The sequence below is a fragment of the Lactuca virosa genome, chromosome 4 (assembly GCF_052849685.1).
Source record: "Lactuca virosa cultivar CGN04683 chromosome 4, Lactuca_virosa_CGN04683_v6, whole genome shotgun sequence".
Lineage (NCBI taxonomy): Eukaryota > Viridiplantae > Streptophyta > Magnoliopsida > Asterales > Asteraceae > Lactuca > Lactuca virosa.
The window spans coordinates 331,413,157-331,435,148 of NC_136429.1; positions in this window are offsets into that span (position 1 = coordinate 331,413,157).

The following is a 21,992-nucleotide window of genomic DNA, read 5'->3' on the forward strand; positions in this document are numbered from 1 at the left end:
AAACTCACTAAGCTTCGAGCTTACAGTTGTTGATTTTGTTTCAGGCACTTCTGATGATTGCGGGAAGGCGAAGGCGTGATCGTGCACCTCCTCATATTTTCATGATTGATTCTAGGGATACTCTGATGTCTGAACCATTTTGAAAATAAATTGTAATAACTTAATGGTTTTAAAATGTATTAAAAAGTTTAAATTTGGCTTGAATTTTATGGGTGTTACATTATGTGTTATGTGCTTTTCAGTGTTATTATTTCGGGTTATTTTCCCATGTTATTTTTATTTCTGCTATTTATGATAGCAAAGTTATACGTTTACCATGTGATCAGTGAAAGGACTTAGATTCACGGTGGTACTGGTACATAGCCTCTGGCCATGTAGAGCATGTCTCCGTAACAGAATGACTTCTATTCTATGGCATTGGCAGATGGTTAGACAGGGCTATAAGCCTGAAATCTACCGAAATGTTTAAATCAAAAAGTGTATGTCTTCTGTGCCATTTGGGCCGAAGCTTTATTGATCGTAATTCTTTCTATCAAATCATTGATTGATATGGAAAGTTTATCTCATGATTCACATATGCCTTTGTTGTTCCTTGTTCCTCTTTGCTTCTGCCATATTGAAGTATATATATCGCATAACATTATATTGTATCTATTATTGAACTCACTAAGCGTCACCGCTTACCCCTCTCAGTGTTTAACAAATTGCAGGAGATAAGTAACCAGTATGGTTATATACTGTCGGAAGATGTAGAATAGTTTTTACTATTACTTTTGTATTTTGGTTTATGTTTGTATAAAATTACAATATCCTGGGTAGTTATGTAAAATATTAAAACATAGTCGGTTTGTATCCAATCTTTTGTAATCACTTTATCAATGTAAGATATTGTTTTATAAATATGTATGTGGCATGTTTTGGAATGATAATGTCTTTAGTACGAAAGTAAGGGTCTTTCAATCATGGTATCAGAGCAATAGTTTAAGTGAACTAAATACCACGGATTGGTATTTAGACTTAAACTGTTGGAAGTTCAATATATGAACTCGATTCATAATAATTATATGGATACAAACCATAGGAAAACTTAAGTGGGGTATTGGGTAGTGATAAACCCTAGTATTCTAAGATATTAAGTTACTTCAAAATTTTCAGAGAATTAGTTTAAGTGAACTAGGAATTTTGAGAATTTATAGACTTAAACATGAATTGTTAAGTGAAGATGATACAATATGTATCTGGTATACTTTAGGTTGAATACCTAATAGACAAGCACTAGAATATTAAGAGGAGATATGCCTTATATTCTAATATGTGCTAAATGATAAATGAATATAGCATGCCTTAGAGTGCTTATCTATAATTGCTATTATTCGAGAAAGTTTAAGGTCTGTTGCCGACCTTGGTTTAGAAGAGAAGATTTTTATGTTTAGAATTCCAAGAATTTCCGTATTAGAATTTACATGAAACTTTTCGAAGTGATAAAGAGACTCATTATAGTCAACATCGATAAGTTTGTAGATTAACGATCGAGGGATATCGTAAAATAATATTTACCAAGTGAAATCATAAATAGTGTATTAATACCAATAGAGTGGTGTTGTACATTCAAAGTATAAATTTGATGAAATAATAACATCTTTAGAAGAGTGATGTGCGTTTGAAACACATTTGGACAAGATAAATGTGTTGGTACAAATCCATGAAGTTGTTCCACCACTGTCCATATTGAAGCAGTGATTATTTATAGAGTCGGAAGAACCAAAGATGGTGATAAATACTTCGCCAATATTGAAATTAATGTGGTACAAGATTTAGAAGAATTAAATGAAGATCAAACGAAAGGCTAATGAAGTTTTTCAGACTTAATAGGCCAAGACTTTGTGATGTAGTATGTAGTTCGAGTAGTAACCCTATGCAGGATGCTCAGACTTAGTATTTAATAATACTGAGTGACGATTGACTTCTATCACATCCTTATGAAAGTTCCATTATGTGTTAAGCCGACTTTAACATACATGATTAGGATGGTGAAATAGGTTATTTGGTTGTGAAAAAGCTAAGTAACTTACTTGTCTAAGTAAGGTAGAATGCTTAGTTGAAGAAGCAATACCCCCATAGTATTGTATGAGAAGAGATGTTGTAGTTAGGAATGGCAGTGAACCAAGTTGAAGCTAGTAGAACATGCTGAGATGCAGCAATAATGCAGACTTCTTAGGATAGACTCATATGAAAAAGACTTAAAAGATACAACCATGAGAAGAAGACTTACTCGTATACAGGAATGACGATGTCATAGAAGGAAATGAAATAAACAAATATGCATGATGACTTGCATGAGCGAGAAGATGATGCAGGTAGTTGGAGACCGTTTGTCCCCACACTACTAGGGTAAATTCTGATATAGTGTGTCTTGCAGAGTAGACACTACCCGAGAAAGAATTTATATGAAGAATTTGGAAGTGAAATTCTTATCGACCTAGGAAAAGTATTAGGATATGCTAGATCGAGCATATGCGTAAAAAGAATTCTAGAAGGTGAAATTAAGAAATCCAAGATATGTTTGATAGAAACATGAAATCCCTAGTTGAGTCTAAGAGAAATTGTTGTACGTACTTGTTTGAACACACTCAGGTGTGAAAAGTTGCTTTGTGAAAACTTTTGAATGGCGACTTGGGAACTGCGAGACAATACTTGGGACGAGTATGAGTAGTTGTGAATGATAGTAGAGGCCTATACTACTGGAAGCACATGACTCACGCTTGGATCAGGAAAAGTCACAAGGTTACCAAGAAACTAGTAATCTATTCCGTTTTTGTTCGAGCATGTCATTACCTTCGTTTCGGTGATGACTAAGAAGATGATTTTCATTCAGACCTTAATGGTCATAAAGAATCGAGTCCGACTAAAATAGATCTGCGAATTGAGGTGATTGGTTCAAAGAACCATGTCTCGTGTAGTGGCGAAATTTCAGTCAGAGAATTTAAGAATGAGATGGTCAGACAGAGAGAACAATTCAAACGGTAGAAGATATGCTTTGTGCATATGACTTGGAGTTGGTGCACGTCAAGTGGAAACACCATCGAGGCCTAAATTTTAATTAGGAAAATAAGAATAAGATAAGAGCGAAATATTCCCAGTCATTTTTATCGTTATGATTTCGGGGACGAAATCCTCAAAAGGAGGAGGTATTTGTAACATACACGTTCAGTTATCGTGTTATGTAATTTTAAAAGTGAATAATATTACGAAATACTATGTGACATTGAGTGTTAAGTCCTAACGGATAGTTTTTACTAGGAAATAAAGTAAAACTATGTTTAGGATCACTCAGAAAGTATTGGAAGTCTTATGAGATTCCAATCAAAAGGCAAATAGTGAAATTTAACGAAAATATAAAATTTTAAATAAGTAAAATTTTATTATTGAAAGTTGTAGATAATCTCATTAGAAACATGTAGGCGAAAACCTCATCAAAATCCGAGTTATAACGAAGAAGTTATGACCAATCGAAGATCCGCGACAAAACCGACACGGCGCCGAATGACGTAAAAAGTGAGTTTTTGATAAACTACTTTTTAGCCTTAGTGATCTAAATGAAAGTCGTAGTATTCGTTAAACCGAGAAGTTCGATAAGAAGAACGCCAAAATCTGACGTCGTATGAGGAAGTTATGATTTTTCTATGTTTCAGCTTAACAGTAGATAGCTAAAAACTCGAATTTTAGATCGAGTGATTTTTAGCCGAAACAACATAAACGAGAATTGAAGATCTCGTTAATAGTAGTACAACGGTAAAAAGTCTGACGAAAACGGATGCCGGATGAAGAAGTTATGAATTTTTAACGGATTTACCAATCCCGGTTTGTTAAAAATAATAATATTAAAAATAAAGTCAAAATTAGCCGACAAAGTCTAAACGAAAGTTGTAGAATATATTCCCACCTACGTGTGCATATAAAGAACGTCAAAAACGGTGTTGGGGTACAAAGTTTTCCTTGAATGACTTTGTAATGTTTGACTTTTGTAAAACCCACTTGCATGTGGTGTATTAGCCTTGTGACACATGAGAGATAGAGAGTGAGAGAGAGACATGTAAACACCTCTATATAAGGTGGGTTTAGTCCACTTGTAGAGGTGTGCTTGAGAGATGTAAAAGTGAGTGTGTAAGTGTGTGTTATTTATGTAGTCTAGATCTAGATCCTTTTTGTGTAACACCATATACAATCAATACATCTCTTGAACACCCAAATCACCATGTTCATTGTGCAATCTTTAATTCCGCATGCCAAACCATGTTCTTATGTCACTACAATTGGTATCAGAGCGGGTCTTCAAGATCAAGGTGATTTTTGAAGAACGATTCTCGGTTTGGCAATTTTTGTCGCAATTTGAACAATTTTGGTGAGTCTCTCTTTATGATCTCTCTTAATTTCATTGAATTCGTGTGTTGCGTTTTTTATTTGTGATCGTTTGACTCGTTGGATCAAATTTTTCTTGAAAAACCCTATTGATGATCCAATATTTTTTTATTGATCAAATCCAAAACAAAATCATTTTAGATCTTTCAAAATCCAAAATTCGTTACTGTTTATGTTTAAGCCCAAAAATCCGAGATTGCAATTAATTGTCAACTTGAGTCTAACATATCGGATCTGTCACTATTCATAAATCCAAATTTTGAGCCCAAACTAATAAAGCAAGTAATGTTCATCTATCTGAATTCGAAGCCCAGTCCAAACTGATCTGATACTGTTCATCAATGTATCATGATAAGCCCAAATTCCTTTGTTTCAATTCTCAATAATTCATCCGATATTAATATTTTGAGCCCAAATCTGAATCGTGTTCTTACGATGTTCTGTTCTTAGTTGATCGATTGATCTTGAATTCTTGTTCTCATTTTCTAGTGTCATTTAATCGATCGATTGGTATTGAGATTCGATTTCAAATGATTGGCATATGATGAAATCGGTTTTGTTCAAGCTGAAGTTTAAGAAATTGAACAATTGAGTTTTTGACCCTGATGATCTTGGTCAAGAACTCATGGATATGTGAAAAACAGCTGTGTACACATGAATTTGATCTGCAATTTGATGTTTTAATCTTCAATTTGGTGTTTGTTGACTGTCAAGATCGAAAAGTCAAAGTCGTTGTTCTTGGTTCAACTTGTACACAAGCTTTACTGAGTTGTACAATTGGTTCATCAAAGTTTTGTTCTTCAGTTCCGATTTCACTTCATTGTTCCTAATAATCAATGATAAATTGAAATCAAGTTTTGATGGAAATCGATTGGAATCGATGTCGATTGTACCATTTGGAATCGAAATGTTGATATTAGATTGGAGTCGTCTGAGTAATCGGAAAGTCAATGGACATTGTCTGTAAAGTGAAATCGATGTGGGTCTAATTTCGAAAGTTTGGAGTCGATTTGGTGAACAGCTGAATGACGAATGCTTGATTGAAAATCAATATGTGAAAAATTGATTTTGGAGTTAAACTGAGATTCGATTTTGGGGTCTCAGTGTATGTTGATGGCTGAAAAACAAAGTATTGATTTTGATGTCAATATGAGAAGGAACGAAGGCAGTGCAAACGAAATGAACTGGGAACGAACTGAAATCGATGATCGATGATTAAGAACTCAAAGCGAAGGTCCTTGGAAGTTAATTGAGAACGAAAATTGTTTGTTTGGAGTTCGATTCATGTTTTGCAATTTCTATTTGGAATCAAATTCAGATGGTCATAGACGAACAGTTGAAGGTCTTTGATTTTTTATTTCGAATGGTTGGAGTCGATTATTCATGGTCGATAGATGGGTTTATGGTGAATGGCTTTTGGAGTCGATGGATTTTGAAAGTTCAATTTTCAAAGCCTGGATCTGTTGATCGACATTAAAAGCTTTAGTTGGGTCGATTGATGAACATATTGTCGACGCGAAGTCAAGAAGGAATGAAATCGATTAATTTTCAAAGTCAGGTATCGGTGTGCTGGGTTGCTCAAAGAACGAATAAGCTCAATTTGGGGGAATCAATGAGGTTTACAAAAGTTTGGATGAAGTTTCGTACGAAGTGAAGCATGGATAATTTCGTATGAACAGAATTGTCTGAGAAACGAATCGTGAATTGTCGATGGGTTGGGGATAAAGAACGAACTGGGAAAATTCGATTCAGAGGTTGGATGATTAAGAGGTTACTGTTCATTAAGAGGCTTCGAATGCCTTCGAATTCGTGTGTTTGAGAAAATTTTCGTATGAAGAGGAGATGCTTTCGTACGAAGCGTTGCAAAATTTCGTATGTTTGGAATGGAAAAACAAAATTTTTGAATGTAGTCTCTCAAGTTTCGAATGGTTGACAAATGGAAAAAGGCTCCGTATGAATTGATCAAATTTCGTATGTTTTGATCAAAAAGCAGAATTTTCGAATTCAGCCCCTGAACTTTCGAATATTTGGCAACCTCATCAATTAATTGAAGTTTCGAATGTTTGACACTTTTCACCCAAATTCGAAAATTTTCTGAAATTTTGAATGTTTGGGACAACTCTTCGTATGTTTGGAACATAAATGGCAGAATTTTCGTAAATAGTCCCTGAGGCTTCGAATGTTTGGAGGTTCATACCCAAATTCGAAAAAGGACTGTTTTTGCTGAAAATTGAAGAAAATGCATTTCAGGCCCCTACAGTTTGTGCAAATTGACGCTTTCTACCCAGCTTTGGAAAAGGGGGAGAGTTTTGCATATTTTGCTGTTTTCGGCGCACCGGGTCACTGCAGAATTTTGAACTTGACAATTTCTACCCATTTTTGAGAAATTTTGTCAAAGGCAATCCGTAAACGAAGCTAAAAATTCAATATTTTTTGGATTTTCCGGATTGAAGCAGAAAGTTTATGCCACATGTTAAGGGGGAGTTTTGACACGAAAAATTCCGAATAGAGCACGTTCTCTTTCCTTGAAAGTTTTATAATCAAGTTTCGATTATAAAAAGGGGGAGAAATTTATATGGAAATTCGAACTTGAATTTTTCATATTACGCGGATTTGACGACCGAAGTGACCTTAATTTTTGAAGCTTACGAAATGATGAAATTGGAAGTTCGGAAGTGATGTATTCGAAATGGGTTTGGATTTATTGAAGATTTTTGGGGTGTGATTTATGCTCAACTTTAGGGTGATCGATTTGGAGTTTGAGAAGCTCGTGATCATTCGTTGATGCTTGTATTGTATGGTCTCACATCCGAGAGGCCAAATTGAAGAATCATGGAAGAATTGAAGATTGAAGTTTGTTTCGACATGTGTCACCTTTGAGGCTCGGATCGCGTAGTTGCTCGATTTTGGAAGATTTGAAGTGGGTCATTCATTCCTAACTTTGAGGGGGAGAATGTTGGGGTACAAAGTTTTCTTTGAATGACTTTGTAATGTTTGACTTTTGTAAAACCCACTTGCATGTGGTGTATTAGCCTTGTGACACATGAGAGATAGAGAGTGAGAGAGAGACATGTAAACACCTCTATATAAGGTGGGTTTAGTCCACTTGTAGAGGTGTGCTTGAGAGATGTAAAAGTGAGTGTGTAAGTGTGTGTTATTTATGTAGTCTAGATCTAGATCCTTTTTGTGTAACACCATATACAATCAATACATCTCTTGAACACCCAAATCACCATGTTCATTGTGCAATCTTTAATTACTCATGCCAAACCATGTTCTTATGTCACTACAAACGGAGCCCGTATGCGAAAATCTGACGTCGTATGAGGAAGTTATGATTTTTCTATGTTTCAGCTTAACAGTAGATAGCTAAAAACTCGAATTTTAGATCGAGTGATTTTTAGCCGAAACAACATAAACGAGAATTGAAGATCTCGTTAATAGTAGTACAACGGTAAAAAGTCTGACGAAAACGGATGCCGGATGAAGAAGTTATGAATTTTTAACGGATTTACCAATCCCGGTTTGTTAAAAATAATAATATTAAAAATAAAGTCAAAATTAGCCGACAAAGTCTAAACGAAAGTTGTAGAATATATTCCCACCTACGTGTGCATATAAAGAACGTCAAAAACGGTGTTGGGGTACAAAGTTTTCCTTGAATGACTTTGTAATGTTTGACTTTTGTAAAACCCACTTGCATGTGGTGTATTAGCCTTGTGACACATGAGAGATAGAGAGTGAGAGAGAGACATGTAAACACCTCTATATAAGGTGGGTTTAGTCCACTTGTAGAGGTGTGCTTGAGAGATGTAAAAGTGAGTGTGTAAGTGTGTGTTATTTATGTAGTCTAGATCTAGATCCTTTTTGTGTAACACCATATACAATCAATACATCTCTTGAACACCCAAATCACCATGTTCATTGTGCAATCTTTAATTCCGCATGCCAAACCATGTTCTTATGTCACTACAATTGGTATCAGAGCGGGTCTTCAAGATCAAGGTGATTTTTGAAGAACGATTCTCGGTTTGGCAATTTTTGTCGCAATTTGAACAATTTTGGTGAGTCTCTCTTTATGATCTCTCTTAATTTCATTGAATTCGTGTGTTGCGTTTTTTATTTGTGATCGTTTGACTCGTTGGATCAAATTTTTCTTGAAAAACCCTATTGATGATCCAATATTTTTTTATTGATCAAATCCAAAACAAAATCATTTTAGATCTTTCAAAATCCAAAATTCGTTACTGTTTATGTTTAAGCCCAAAAATCCGAGATTGCAATTAATTGTCAACTTGAGTCTAACATATCGGATCTGTCACTATTCATAAATCCAAATTTTGAGCCCAAACTAATAAAGCAAGTAATGTTCATCTATCTGAATTCGAAGCCCAGTCCAAACTGATCTGATACTGTTCATCAATGTATCATGATAAGCCCAAATTCCTTTGTTTCAATTCTCAATAATTCATCCGATATTAATATTTTGAGCCCAAATCTGAATCGTGTTCTTACGATGTTCTGTTCTTAGTTGATCGATTGATCTTGAATTCTTGTTCTCATTTTCTAGTGTCATTTAATCGATCGATTGGTATTGAGATTCGATTTCAAATGATTGGCATATGATGAAATCGGTTTTGTTCAAGCTGAAGTTTAAGAAATTGAACAATTGAGTTTTTGACCCTGATGATCTTGGTCAAGAACTCATGGATATGTGAAAAACAGCTGTGTACACATGAATTTGATCTGCAATTTGATGTTTTAATCTTCAATTTGGTGTTTGTTGACTGTCAAGATCGAAAAGTCAAAGTCGTTGTTCTTGGTTCAACTTGTACACAAGCTTTACTGAGTTGTACAATTGGTTCATCAAAGTTTTGTTCTTCAGTTCCGATTTCACTTCATTGTTCCTAATAATCAATGATAAATTGAAATCAAGTTTTGATGGAAATCGATTGGAATCGATGTCGATTGTACCATTTGGAATCGAAATGTTGATATTAGATTGGAGTCGTCTGAGTAATCGGAAAGTCAATGGACATTGTCTGTAAAGTGAAATCGATGTGGGTCTAATTTCGAAAGTTTGGAGTCGATTTGGTGAACAGCTGAATGACGAATGCTTGATTGAAAATCAATATGTGAAAAATTGATTTTGGAGTTAAACTGAGATTCGATTTTGGGGTCTCAGTGTATGTTGATGGCTGAAAAACAAAGTATTGATTTTGATGTCAATATGAGAAGGAACGAAGGCAGTGCAAACGAAATGAACTGGGAACGAACTGAAATCGATGATCGATGATTAAGAACTCAAAGCGAAGGTCCTTGGAAGTTAATTGAGAACGAAAATTGTTTGTTTGGAGTTCGATTCATGTTTTGCAATTTCTATTTGGAATCAAATTCAGATGGTCATAGACGAACAGTTGAAGGTCTTTGATTTTTTATTTCGAATGGTTGGAGTCGATTATTCATGGTCGATAGATGGGTTTATGGTGAATGGCTTTTGGAGTCGATGGATTTTGAAAGTTCAATTTTCAAAGCCTGGATCTGTTGATCGACATTAAAAGCTTTAGTTGGGTCGATTGATGAACATATTGTCGACGCAAAGTCAAGAAGGAATGAAATCGATTAATTTTCAAAGTCAGGTATCGGTGTGCTGGGTTGCTCAAAGAACGAATAAGCTCAATTTTGGGGAATCAATGAGGTTTACAAAAGTTTGGATGAAGTTTCGTACGAAGTGAAGCATGGATAATTTCGTATGAACGGAATTGTCTGAGAAACGAATCGTGAATTGTCGATGGGTTGGGGATAAAGAACGAACTGGGAAAATTCGATTCAGAGGTTGGATGATTAAGAGGTTACTGTTCATTAAGAGGCTTCGAATGCCTTCGAATTCGTGTGTTTGAGAAAATTTTCGTATGAAGAGGAGATGCTTTCGTACGAAGCGTTGCAAAATTTCGTATGTTTGGAATGGAAAAACAAAATTTTCGAATGTAGTCTCTCAAGTTTCGAATGGTTGACAAATGGAAAAAGGCTCCGTATGAATTGATCAAATTTCGTATGTTTTGATCAAAAAGCAGAATTTTCGAATTCAGCCCCTGAACTTTCGAATATTTGGCAACCTCATCAATTAATTGAAGTTTCGAATGTTTGACACTTTTCACCCAAATTCGAAAATTTTCTGAAATTTCGAATGTTTGGGACAACTCTTCGTATGTTTGGAACATAAATGGCAGAATTTTCGTAAATAGTCCCTGAGGCTTCGAATGTTTGGAGGTTCATACCCAAATTCGAAAAAGGACTGTTTTTGCTGAAAATTGAAGAAAATGCATTTCAGGCCCCTACAGTTTGTGCAAATTGACGCTTTCTACCCAGCTTTGGAAAAGGGGGAGAGTTTTGCATATTTTGCTGTTTTCGGCGCACCGGGTCACTGCAGAATTTTGAACTTGACAATTTCTACCCATTTTTGAGAAATTTTGTCAAAGGCAATCCATAAACGAAGCTAAAAATTCAATATTTTTTGGATTTTCCGGATTGAAGCAGAAAGTTTATGCCACATGTTAAGGGGGAGTTTTGACACGAAAAATTCCGAATAGAGCACGTTCTCTTTCCTTGAAAGTTTTATAATCAAGTTTCGATTATAAAAAGGGGGAGAAATTTATATGGAAATTCGAACTTGAATTTTTCATATTACGCGGATTTGACGACCGAAGTGACCTTAATTTTTGAAGCTTACGAAATGATGAAATTGGAAGTTCGGAAGTGATGTATTCGAAATGGGTTTGGTTTTATTGAAGATTTTTGGGGTGTGATTTATGCTCAACTTTAGGGTGATCGATTTGGAGTTTGAGAAGCTCGTGATCATTCGTTGATGCTTGTATTGTATGGTCTCACATCCTAGAGGCCAAATTGAAGAATCATGGAAGAATTGAAGATTGAAGTTTGTTTCGACATGTGTCACCTTTGAGGCTCGGATCGCGTAGTTGCTCGATTTTGGAAGATTTGAAGTGGGTCATTCATTCCTAACTTTGAGGGGGAGAATGTTGGGGTACAAAGTTTTCTTTGAATGACTTTGTAATGTTTGACTATTGTAAAACCCACTTGCATGTGGTGTATTAGCCTTGTGACACATGAGAGATAGAGAGTGAGAGAGAGACATGTAAACACCTCTATATAAGGTGGGTTTAGTCCACTTGTAGAGGTGTGCTTGAGAGATGTAAAAGTGAGTGTGTAAGTGTGTGTTATTTATGTAGTCTAGATCTAGATCCTTTTTGTGTAACACCATATACAATCAATACATCTCTTGAACACCCAAATCACCATGTTCATTGTGCAATCTTTAATTACTCATGCCAAACCATGTTCTTATGTCACTACAAACGGAGCCCGTATGCGAAAGTTATGGATTTTAGAAGATTTGGGCTCATTTTCCGAGAAATCTCGCATGAATAGTAACCGCCTCACCCGGATCGCGCCGCATGTCCAACATCGTGAGTCATCGTCGCATGCAGTCGACGCGTGCCTAGACGCGTGCCGCTTCCAGATTCGACCGAAGTCGCGGCCAACCAGCGTCTGACGTGCCTCGCAGCTTCGTCCGAGCCTCGCAGCGCCTGCCGCGTGTCCGAGCTCGCACCCTCCACCTGGCCTCCTCGCATGCGTGACGTCTGGCGTCCGAACCAAGCTCCTGCTGTCGCGTGGCCTTCGCATCTGCTGACTCCCCTAGCCTCGGATCCGACCCTCGCAATTTCGCCCTATAAATAGGAAGGCTGCGAGCCTTCCCAGGTAGTTTTGAGAATTTGCCCTTTTCATCCCTAATTCCATATTTAACTATTTTGATATCCCCCGAAGCCTCGGTATCAATTTTAGCAACTGAAACACGCCCCGAAGTGCCTGAGAAGCCCAAAAATTTTAACTTTTCGGTTTTCAAGCTCTACCTTCGCTGAGCCCGGTTTTCAAAAAATCTCCCGGTTTTCAACGAAGGAACTTATATTTAGAGCCGAAGTGCTGCCCAATTTACTATTTTTACCCCCGGTTATTTCATGGTGAGTTTAATATATGGAAGCAATTGTATGTTATGTGTTATATGTGCTATGTGCTTTTCAGTGTTATTATTTCGGGTTATTTTCCCGTGTTATTTTTATTTCTGCTATTTATGATAGCAAAGTTATACCTTTGACCATGTGATCAGTGAAATGACTTAGATTCACGGTGGTACTGGTACGTAGCCTCTGGCCATGTAGAGCATGTCTCCGTAAGAGAATGACTTCTATTCTATGGCATTGGCAGATGGTTAGACAGGGCTATAAGTCTGAAATCTACCGAAATGTTTAAATCAGAAAGTGTATGTCTTCTGTGCCATTTGGGCCGAAGCTTTATTGATCGTAATTCTTTCTATCAAATCATTGATTGATATGGAAAGTTTATCTCATGATTCACATATGCCTTTGTTCTTCCTTGTTCCTCTTTGCTTCTGCCATATTGAAGTATATATATCGCATAACATTATATTGTATATATTATTGAACTCACTAAGCGTCACCGCTTACCCCTCTCAGTGTTTAACAAATTGCAGGAGATAAGTAACCAGTATGGTTATATACTGTCGGAAGATGGAGAATAGTTTTTACTATTACTTTTGTATTTTGGTTTATGTTTGTATAAAATTACAATATCCTGGGTAGTTATGTAAAATATTAAAACATAGTCGGTTTGTATCCAATCTTTTGTAATCACTTTATCAATGTAAGATATTGTTTTATAAATATACATGTAGCATGTTTTGGAATGATAATGTCTTTAGTACGAAAGTTAGGGTCTTTCATCTTCTCATTTTGAGTTAAGAGTTATCTGCTTGGTCACTTTCGCATAGCAGAGGTACATTCACTTCTTTGGAACCACCTTCACGCTTCTCTACTACCTTCGCACTCATGAATGTAACCCTTGACACTCTCAACTATACCACTGATGTTTATGGTTACACGGCATCTGTGTTAATCATCTAGGTTTCGTACAACCCCGAACTGAGTGAAACCCAAAATCCAACACACTTAAATGAATAGACGGTGAACAATTAAAAGTTCAAGATTTTCACAATGGAATTAACGAAAGCCACTTTCGTGGTTTGTACCAAGAAATCTCTTTTTTTTGCGAGATCTTTATGACGTGTTCTTGTCCCAAGACACTTCTTCCCATAAGATCCAGTTTTTTTTTTGATATTTCAGAATTTAATATTTTCACCAAAATAATTCCAAACTTACTCGTTCAACTGACGACACTGGTCACACGAGTACTTCGTCCAACTCTCCTACTTATGTCAAGCTTCGTGTAATGCCCGTGTTTCTAGGCTAGGCATTAATATTGATATGATAGTCTAGGTTAACCTTTGTGACTCATTTTGGAGAAATGAAAAGGAATTATGTGAATATTATGTGTTTTATGTGTTTTATGCTTAATTATTAGGGTTTAATTAATTAAGACTAAAAATGAGCATCGAAAATAAATATTAGATAAAGCCGATATTTATTAATAAAGTTGTAGTGGTCGTGACAAGGATTACGGATATATAAAGAATGTCGAAATCCGAGTTATAACGAAGAAGTTATGACCTGTCGAAGTTTCGCGACAAAACCGGCACGGTGCCGAATGTCGTAAAAAGTGGGTTTTTGATAAACTACTTTTTAGCCTTAGTGATCTAAACGAAACTTGTAGTGTTCGTTAAACTGAGAGTAGGTATAAAAAGAACACCCAAATCTGACTTCGTATCTGGAAGTTATGAGTTTTCGAAGTTTCAGCTTAGCAGTAGACAGCTAAAAACTCGAATTTTAGATCGAGTGATTTTTAGCCGACACAACCTAAACGAGAATCCAAGGTCTCGTCATTAGTAGCACAACGGTAAAAAGACAGACGAAAACGGATGTCGGATGAATAAGTTATGAATTTTTAACGGATTTCCTGTCCCGGTCTGTTAAAAATGATAATATAAAATTAAAGTCAAAATTAGCCGACGAAGTCTAAACAAAAGTTGTAGAGCATAATTTTACCTACGCGTGCATATAAATAACGTCAAAAACGGAACTCGTATGCGAAAGTTATGGATTTTAGAAGTTTTGGCGCGAAAATCGAGAAAAATCCCCAAAACCTAGAAATCTCGCATATGTGGACTTCGGCCACGTGTCCTCGCCTCGCATCCGACGCGTGTCCAAGAATTGCTGAGTCATCTGAGCTACTGAGTCGTCCGAAGTAGTCCAGTGAGAAGGCGACGCGTGCCCCTTTCCTCGTGTCCGAGCCTTCGCAGAGTGCCACGGAACCCCCCTCCTCGGACCCGGACTTCGGTCCAATCAGAACAAGCCACCGAGCCCCTCGCACGCGCAGCCCACGTGCGAGCCACCTGCGAGCCTTCGGATCTTATGACGCGTGGAGGCTTCTCAGCCCTTGGATCAGCAGCCTCGGCCCCTATAAATAGGAGGGTGCGAGACCTCCCGGGGGTATTTTGAAACCTTGTCACTTTTAGCCCCTAAACCCATATTTCTTTCATTTTATCATCCCCCAAAGCCCCGGTATCAATTATAACCCCCGAAATACGCCACGAAGTGCCCGAGAAGCCCGGAAAATTTATCTTTTCGGTTTCGAAGCCCGACCTTTGCAGAGCCCGGTTTCTCAATAAAACTCCCGGTTTTATTAGAAACGATCGTTTTCGGAAACGAATTGCTGCCCGATTTTCATCAAATCATGTGAGTGTATAGTGTGACATCCCCTAATTTCTCGGCCAGAAAAGACCGATTTAATTTATGTTTTTTAAAATAAAATCAGAGAAATCTATTCAAAAGATGTTGCGGAATAGGTTTCTCTGATTTTATTTTAAAAAGCATAAATTAAATCGGTCTTTTCTGGCCGAGAAATTAGGGGATGTCACAGTTGGTATCAGAGCATTAGTTTAAGCGAACTAAGAAATTGTAGAATTTCTAGACTTAAACTTAGAATGCTAAGTGATGATTGTGAGATGAGTGTCTACCATATTTTAGACACGAGCACTAGTTTATTTTAGGAAAGATGCCTAAAATGCTTTTATGTGCTAAATGTTATATGTTTGCCATATATGCCATTATTTTTTCGGATCTATGGTCTGTTGCCGACCGGATCTGGAAACCTTATGTGTGTAGGATTTTAAGCGTACGATTACGATATTAGAACTAACATGTAAACGTTTCGGAGTGATAAGGGAGTTTAAATACCTATCGAGGATAAAGACCTAAATTCGCCTTATTCGGTATATAGATTGTAATGGAAAGAACTCGTAGCGGAGTTGCAAATGCAAACGGAAACAGGGATCAACAGCCTCAACCTCAAGTAGTTGAGCAAGTACCTGTTGTAGGAGCTGCACCTGATCCAATGACGATGGCTGGGGTACAAGCAATGATGCAGATGATGTTAGATCGCCAGATGGAGGAGACAAGGCGATTACTACAACAGCATAGGGAAGAAACTATGACACCTGTTGAACAGCCCAAATTGAATGAAGGGCAATCAGTAAGAGGGAACTACAGTGGGACTCTTGGTCAAGCCAACCCACTGATAGTTAGACAAAACAACCAGGATGGAGGAGTTGATGGACATGGATGCAAATAAAAAGATTTCATGGCATCTAAACCACCGTGTCTATCTGGAAGTCCGACACCGGTGGAAGTCATGAATTGGATCTCCGAAATGGAGACGATGTTTGAAAGTTGTGAGTGCAGCAACAAACAAAAGACCGCACTTGCAATTCCTCTGTTAAAATCTGGTGTATTGAGCTGGTGGAAGTTACTAGCTGACTCGATGCCCAAGGGAGAAGCTAGAAACATGTCTTGGGAAGACTTTATGGTACAACTGAAATTGCAGTACTGCTCTGAGCAGGATCTTCTGGAAATTAATAATGAGTTCCAGAATTTAAAGAAGGGAAAGATGAGCGTTACTGAATACGCTGCTAGTTTTACGGAAAAGATGAAGCTCGTTCCTCATCTAGTTCCAACTGAACTCTCTAAGGTCAACAAGTTTGCCCTCGGATTACCAGCGGACTTTGGTCCGATGGTCAAGCAAGCAACCACTTTGAAAGCCGCCATCTGGGCTGCTAAGAATGTTGAGATTTAGATCAGAGAGAAGGGTCTCGAGAGGGCAGAAGTTGGCGAAAAGAGAAAATTTGAAGGAACTTCAGGTTCCAATAAAAAGAACAAGTTCTCGAAGACTGGTTCGAGAAAATTCGGAGGAGGAGCCGAAGTGAAATGGTGTGAGAAGTGTAAGAAAAGCACTCTGGGAAATGTAGTGAGGGGGTGACTTGCTACAAATGTGGAAAGACTGGGCATTTTGCCAACGTGTGTCCGTCCGACAAGAGGGTATGTTTTGAGTGCCATGAAGTAGGGCATGTTTTTAAAGACTGTCCAAAGAGGAAGGATGCAGTAAAGCCCAATCTACCACCAAAGCCGAAGGCGAAAGCCTTTCAGATGACACTTGAGGCTGCAAAAGAAGAAGTCGATGTTGCTTCAGGTACCTTTCTCGTAATCGAATTGCCTACCCAAATTTTGTTTGATTCTGGAGCCAATTACTCCTTTATTTCGCATGAATTTGGTAGAAAACTAGCTTTGCCTGTAGATAGACTAGTTACTGCTATAAAAATCGAGATTGCTAGTGGCAAGTTTGTACCTGTTAGCCATCGCATGAAAAACATCCTCATTGACTTGGATGGGAATAAGTTTCACGAGGAACTATTGCCTATCGAGTTAAATGGTTTCGATATAGTTTTAGGAATGGATTGGCTTAGCGCCAATGATGCCGAGATATTGTGTAGGAAGAAGATAGTAAAAGTAAACCCGCCAGGGAAAGAGTCGTTTATGGTGTATGGAGACAAACGCAGAGTAAACTCTGGAATCATTTCCCTAATGAAAGCCAAAAAGTGTTTGGCCAAGGGATGTACATCATATCTAGAGTTCGTGATCGATGCTCAGAAGGAAAAGAAAGAGGTGCAGAATATTTCGGTGGTGTGTGATTATCCGGAAGTCTTTCCCGAAGATCTTCCCAGATTGCCCCCTGATCGACAAGTAGAATTTCGTATCGACTTGTTACCAGGAACGACGCCGATAGCAAAAGCACCGTATCGATTAGTACCAACAGAGATGAAAGAACTTATGACACAACTTCAGGAGTTATTGGACAAAGGTTTCATTCGACCTAGTTCATCGCCCTGGGGAGCCCCTGTGTTGTTTGTAAAGAAGAAAGACGAGAGCATGAGAATGTGCATCGATTACAGAGAGCTGAATAAAGCGACAATAAAGAACAAGTATCCGTTGCCGAGGATCGATGACCTGTTCGACCAATTGCAAGGTTCGAGCTATTTCTCAAAGATCGATCTTAGGTCGGGATACCATCAACTAAAGGTGAGAGAGCAGGATATCGAGAAGACTGCGTTCAGAACAAGATATGGACACTATGAATTTTTGGTTATGTCGTTTGGACTAACCAATGCCCCAACAGCTTTCATGGATTTGATGAACAGGGTTTGTAAACCATACCTTGATAAATCCATGATAGTATTCATAGACGATATCTTGATCTATTCAAAAAGCAAACAGGAGCACGAAAAGCATCTGCGTGAGGTGCTAGAAGTTCTGAAAAAGGAGAAGTTGTATGCAAAGTTCTCCAAATGTGAATTTTGGATTCAAGAAGTCCAATTTTTAGGTCATGTGGTTAACCAAGAAGGAATAATGGTTGACCCAGCAAAGATTGAAGCTGTAATGAAGTGGAAACAACCAAAAAGTCCTACGGAGATTCGAAGCTTTTTAGGATTAGCCGAATATTATCGCCGATTTATCCAAGGCTTTTCTTCGATTGCTACTCCATTAATAGCTTTGACCCATAAAGGAGCTACTTATGCTTGGAATGAGAATCATAAGGAAGCCTTTGAGAAGTTAAAGAAAAGATTGTGTGAAGCACCGATTCTTTCGTTACCGGAAGGAGTTGATGACTTCGCAGTCTATAGTGATGCCTCTGGAGTTGGGTTAGGATGTGTTCTGACCCAAAGGGATAAAGTGATAGCGTATGCATCGAGGCAATTGAAAGAGCATGAAAAGAACTACCCCACTCATGATCTGGAGTTGGCAGCGGTAGTATTCACCTTAAAGATATGGAGGCACTATCTTTATGGTACAAAATGCAAACTTTTCACTGATCATAAGAGTCTTCAATATCTCTTTAATCATAAGGAATTGAACATGAGGCAACGACGCTGGCTGGAGTTACTCAAGGACTACGACTGTGAGATACTTTACCACCCTGGTAAAGCAAATGTTGTTGCTGATGCTCTCAGTCGGAAGGTGAATCTTGAAAAGAAAAGGCCAAGAGCATTGAGAATTGAAGTTGTCTCTACAATTGTGGAAAGTATAAAGAAAGCTCAGGAGGAAGCTTTAGAGAAAAATGACTGAAAGGAGGAACGTTTGGGCAAAACGTTGGTGTTGGATACAAACGGTCAAGGGATGAAGGTATTCAAAGATAGGATTTGGGTACCTAAGACGGGAGGAGTAAGAGATTTTCTGATGGAAGAAGCTCACAAGACCATGTACTTAATTCATCCCGGCAGTACGAAAATGTATAGGGATATAAAACCCTATTACTGGTGGTCGATGATGAAGCTCGATGTTGCTAAGTATGTGGCCGAGTATGTAACTTGTGCTAGGGTTAAGGCACAACATCAGAAACCGTATGGGAGTTTAGAACCTTTACCTGTACCCATGGGTAAATGGGAAGATATTACCATGGATTTTGTGACTAAACTGCCCAGAACAAGGAACGGTCATGACATGATTTGGGTGGTCGTTGATCGCTTCACTAAGAGTGCGCATTTCATAGCCGCTAACGAGAAATTGTCTATGGATAAACTTGCAAATTCTTATGTGAAGGAAATTGTGAGGCTTCACGGTGTTCTGTTAACGATTGTATCCGATCGTGACAGCTGTTTCACCTCAAGGTTTTGGAGAAGTCTACAAGAGGAATTGGGTACCAAGTTATGTTTGAGTACAGCTTACCATCCTCAAACCGATGGTCAGAGCGAACGAATGATTCAAACATTGGAGGATATGCTGAGAGCATGTACCCTAGAATTCCAAGGTAACTGGGATGAACACTTACCTCTAGTAGAATTTTCCTATAATAATAGTTTCCACTCAAGCATCAAGATGGCACCTTATCACGCTTTGTATGGGGAAAAGTGTCGAACGCCGTCATGTTGGCTGGAAGCTGGGGAAAAGCAGTTTATGGGACCTGAAATAGTCCATCAAACTGTTGAAAAGTTAAAAGTGATAAGGGAAAGGATGTTAGCTGCTCAAGATCGACAAAAGAGTTATGCTGACAAGAAAAGACAATCGATATCCTTCGAAGTTGGAGATTCGGTTTTACTTAATGTCTCGCCGTGGAAGGGACTTATAAGATTTGGTAAAAGGGGAAAGTTGAGTCCAAGGTTTATTGGACCATTTAAAGTTCTTCAGAGGATCGGGAATCAAGCTTACAAGCTAGAATTACCGGAAGAACTGCAGGGTATTCATAACACCTTTCATGTGTGTTGTTTGAGAAAGTTCACGGGAGATGTGCCCGACATAATTCCCATTTCTGAATTAAGGTTGGATGAAAACAAGAGTTGATTGAAGAACCTGAGGCAATCGTTGACCGTAAGACAAACAAGCTGAGACGCAAGATGGTCGATTTAGTGCTGGTGCGTTGGAGACATACGAATGGGCCAAATCTCACCTGGGAAACGGAGAGTGACATGATGAGTCGCTACCCACATTTGTTTGCTGATGTGTGATTCTGGGGACGGAATAATCCTAAGGGGGAGAGAATTGTAATTCCCGTGTTTCTAGGCTAGGCATTAATATTGACATTATAGTCTAGGTTAACCTTTGTAACTCATTTTGAAGAAATGAAAAGGAATTATGTGAATATTATGTGAATTATGTGTTTTATGCTTAATTATTAGGGTTTAATTAATTAAGAATAAAAATGAGCGTCAAAAATAAATATTAGATAAAGCTGATATCTATTAAGAAACTTGTAGTGGGCGTGACAAGGATTACAGATATATAAAGAATACTGAAATCTGAGTTATAACGAAGAAGTTATGACCTGTCGAAGTTTCGCGACAAAACCGGCACGGGGCCGAATGTCGTAAAAAGTGAGTTTTTGATAAACTACTTTTTAGCCTTAGTGATCTAGACGAAACACGTAGTGTTCGTTAAACCGAGAGTAGGTATAAAAAGAACGCCCAAATCTGACTTCGTATGAGGAAGTTATGATTTTTCGAAGTTTCAACTTAACAGTAGACAGCTAAAAACTCGAATTTTAGATCGAGTGATTTTTAGCCGACACGACCTAAACGAGAATCGAAGATCTCGTCAATAGTAGCACAACGGTAAAAAGACAGACGAAAACGGACGTCGGATGAAGAAGTTATGAATTTTTAACGGATTTCCTGTCCCGGTCTGTTAAAAATAATAATATAAAAGTTAAAATCAAAATTAGCCGACGAAGTCTAAATGAAAGTTGTAGAGCGTAATTTTACCTACGCGTGCATATAAAGAACGTCAAAAACGGAGCTCGTATGCGAAAGTTATGGATTTTAGAAGTTTTGGCGCGAAAATTGAGAAAAATCCCCAAAACCGAGAAATCTCGCATACGTGGACTTCGGCCACGTGTCTTCGCCTCGCATCCGATGCATGTCCGGAATATTGCTAAGTAATCCGAGCTGCTGAGTCATCCGAAGTGGTCCAATGGGTGTCCGACGCGTGCCCTTTATCACGTGTCCGAGTCTCGCAGGGGGGTGCCACTTCCGAAGCCTCAGACTAGACCTCGGTCCAATCAGAGGCTGCCACCGAGACCCTCGCACATGCGAGCCATGGGTTGTGCGCATTCGCCCTGCTGCCGCGTGTCCTCGCCTGCTGACTCCTCCCTTCTAAGCCGACCTCGGACCACTATAAATAGAGGGCTTGCGAGCCTTCTCGGTTACTTTTGAAATTTTGCCATTTTTCACCCCTTTCTTCATATTTTCTTCATTTTAACATCCCCCAAAGCCCCGATATCAATTATAACCCCCGAAATACGCCACAAAGAGCCCGAGAAGCCCGGAAAATTTATCTTTTCGGTTTCGAAGCCCGACCCTCGCAGAGCCCGGTTTCTAAATAAAACTCCCAGTTTTATTAGAAGCGATCGTTTTAGGAAACGAATTGCTGCCCGATTTTCATCAAATCAAGTGAGTGTATTGTCAGCTTCATCTTACACCTAGATATGACGTATTTTATATAAAATAGGTTCTACGTTTAATTATATTAATAATTTAATTGAGGTGACTGTTGAATTGATGTTTTATACAAGTTTTAAACTGTATATGTATTTTTATCTACAAATATGTTGGGTAAAACATGGGTAGATAGTTGATGTGTGATGTGATAAAATGATGAGAGGCCTCGATGTGATTTGTGATCCAGTCATCTAGCGGAGTTTGGATGACGACCACGGACTTTCTAGACAATCCAGTGGAAACGCTAGCAGGCCCGCAACCTGTA